Source organism: Heterodontus francisci, chromosome 34 (genome assembly GCF_036365525.1).
Source record: "Heterodontus francisci isolate sHetFra1 chromosome 34, sHetFra1.hap1, whole genome shotgun sequence".
Lineage (NCBI taxonomy): Eukaryota > Metazoa > Chordata > Chondrichthyes > Heterodontiformes > Heterodontidae > Heterodontus > Heterodontus francisci.
The window spans coordinates 30,035,681-30,039,070 of NC_090404.1; the positions used below are offsets into that span (position 1 = coordinate 30,035,681).

General features: G+C 42.7%; 1 non-coding gene across 1 annotated transcript; it reads right to left on the reverse strand.

The window, feature by feature from the left end:
• Nucleotides 1-2,920: 2,920 nt before the first annotated feature.
• Nucleotides 2,921-3,002, reverse strand: trnas-uga (transfer RNA serine (anticodon UGA)). The gene has a single exon. It is a non-coding gene; the product is annotated as a tRNA-Ser (tRNA).
• Between the last annotated feature and the right edge of the window lie 388 nt (nucleotides 3,003-3,390).

Sequence of the window (3,390 nt, forward strand, 5' to 3'; positions counted from 1 at the left end):
GGTCCGGCAGCATCTGTGGAGAGAGAAACAGAGTTAACGTTTCAGGTCTGTGACCATTCAACAGATCTCGATGTCACCTCGTCTTCTGTCAATCTTCTTCAATCTGTACTCTCTGGTTTTTCAATGCTTCAGCCATTAGAAACAGTTCCTCTTTAATTCTTCTACCTAAACGCTTCATTTAAACACTTCCATCAATTCTCCTCTCTCCTTCTCTGCTCGAAGACGAACAAGCCCAGCTTCTCTAGTCTATCCATGGATCTGGAATCTCACATTCCTAAATTATATTTTGCTGCAGATTGAGGATGTCAAAAGCTAGAACATTTGATATTTTCAACACAGCTGCTGAAATAGTCAGAATCCCATGAGGCTGAAGTCATTTTATATCATATAAAGATGACTGCGAAAAAAATCATCTCGTTAATTTAAAATAACAGTTTAACATTCTGGTTATGCTCCCCAGGTTGATTGCAGTGCAGTGTTTCCATAACGTTAGAGTTATCATCTTTGTCGTACATGGGAACGGTCCTCAGTTCAAAATCACATTGAAATGTTATCAAAACATAAACACTAGGAAAAGTTGAGTGATACACATTCGTCCACACGTGTTAGCAAATTGCAATATCTCACTGACCTTCGCTTTTCCTCTGTACAGTTCTGTACGCTCAAACTGTCCACAGTGCCTTTCACTCACTTCCGTTTCCAGCCCTGGCAGTGCAGAAAGTCACCCTCAAAGTTGAACATTACTCCTGATTTTCCGTTCAATTTGTGAGAGATTATTAAAAGATCATTCCGTGCTATCTCTGTTAATAATAACCAGACTGATTCCTGGAATGGTGGGACTGACGTATGAGGAGAGATTGAGTCGGTTAAGATTATATTCACTGGAGTTCCGAAGAGTGAGGGGGAATCTCATAGAAACCTATAAAATTCTAACAGGACCTGACAGGGTAGTTGCAGGAAGGATGTTCCTGATGGTGGGGGTGTCCAGAACCAGGGTCCATAGTCTAAGGATACGGGGTAAACCTTTCAGGACTGAGATAAGGAGAAATTTCTTTACCCAGAGAGTGGTGAACCTGTGGAATTCGCTACCACAGAAAGCAGTTGAGGCCAAAACATTGTATGTTTTCAAGAAGGAGTTAGACATAGCTCTTGGGTCTAAAGGGATCAAAGGGTATGGGGTGAAAGCGGGAACAGGCTACTGAGTTGGATGATCAGCCATGATCCTAATGAATGGCAAGGCAGCTCGAAGGGCCGAATGGCCCACTCCTGCTCCTATTTTCTATGTTTCGATAACAGCAGATCTAAAGTGCATGTCACACATGGAAACAAATCCATCAATTATTCACTATTTCTCAGCTCCACAGTGAGTGAGACTGGGACAAGCAGCAATATTCCAGACCCACACTCTCCAATGTCAACAGAAAGCAGTGAATCAATCAGAGGGTTGCTGTACATCCCTGGGATGCAGGATATAACAGCCCAGGCCTAACCTCCCCATACACTGAGTACAGGCTCAGGAAAACACGGGCAGATTATGTTCCAGTCACTAAACCTCTGAGTAGCATTTATAGAATACAGAGCGAGTGAGTCACAAACAAAAGTAACACCCACTTTCTCAATCATTTCCTTGTAAAATGTGTTTATTTAAAAGCTGACTGTTCTGCATCTGAAAATGAGCACCATGGGATTTGTGTTTTTCTGTGTTTCTCTGGCAATTTGGTTTGCAATTCAATTTCTGTTGGATATTGAAGAGAATCTCACATCAAAGTGAGGGCACATATAGGTAAATAATAAATCCCAGAACAAATCCTCTGTAAAATAGATTGCAATCTTTGGAAGGAGGTGCAGCTAAGAAGTGGAAGATGGGAATGATATTATTGATGATTGAGTGGAATGTATTGCATCCTTGAGCTTTTGGTGGTCAATGTCCTTCTACATCTTGGAACACAGAAAAATCTGAGGAACCAGAAGGAAACCAACAATTATCTCACCGCAATAAGAGATGCATTAGCGTCACTGGGTGTTCAACTAGATCAGTTGATGGAGCATGGGACTCCTAATCTCAACGTTGTGGGTTCCAGTCCCATTTTAGGTGAGTTTAATTTGAACATTGATGCTGGTTTACACAGTGAACCCCAGCTCTCCATTCCTTCAGCACTGTCACCCGCGCTCAAACTGTGTCTTCCACCAGCACGCCGTTGTGAATATCACAATTGCTGGTTTACAAGTGAAAGCGGCCTTCCGAAGCATTGTGTGTGTGAGAGACAAGTTTGTAGATTCAGCCTGATGTACAGTGAATGATGACACTTCAAAAATGGGAACTTCTAGTGCAGCCCTGTACCACATCTCGAATACTGTGTGCAGTTTTAGTCTCCTTATATAAGGAAGGATGTGATTGCATTGGAGGCGGTTCAGAGGAGGTTTACCAGATTGATACCTGCTATGAGCAGGTTGTCTTGAGGAAACGTTGAACAGACTGGGCTTGCTTTCACTGGAGTTTTGAAGAGTGAGGGGAAACTTGATTGAAGTATATAAGATCCTGAACGGTCTTGATAAGGTGGATGTGGAAAGGATGTTTCCTCTTGTGGGTGAGTCCCAGAACTAGGGGACACTGTTTGAAAATTAGGGGTCGCCCTTTTAGGACAGAGATGAGGAGAATTTTTTTTTTTCTCTCAGAGAGTTGTGCGACTCTGGAACTCTCTGCCTCAGAAGGCAGAGGTAGATAGATCCTTGTTAAGCATGGGAATCAAAGGTTATCAGGGTAGATGGGAGTGGGGAATTCGAGATACAGATCAGCCATGATCTTGTTGAATGGCGGAGCAGCTAAATGGTCAACTACTACTGCTAATTCGTATCTTCGATTGGTAAGCAATTCAATGATCTCTCCAGGCAGGAAACTCGAAGAAAATTGATGCAAACTCGCTGTGAGCAGGATTCGAACCTGCGCGGGGACACCCCATTGGATTTCAAGTCCAACACCTTAACCACTCGGCCATCACAGCTCTATAGCTATAGTGTCAATATAAAGCATTAAAGAATTGCCCTGAATATTCTGGGGAATCATTGTCTTTGATCCTTGAGTAGAGTTGCATCTCCCAGTTGATGTGAAAATTAACATGATGGACTCAGTGAATTTATAGCACAAAAGGAAGCCTCTCGACCCGCCGAGCCTGTGCTGGCTCTTTGAAAGATCAGTCAGTTTAATCCCACAATCCAGCTTTTCCCCATCACCCTGGAAATTAGTCCTCTTCTCTTTTTACTGTTCTCTATTCTTTGTCCCTCAGAAAATTGTGTATCCATGCTGCCACTGGTCATTATATTCCGTCCACTTTAATTTCTCTAGCAAGTTGATTATGTGGTATTTCACCAGATGCCTTTTGAAAGTCCATC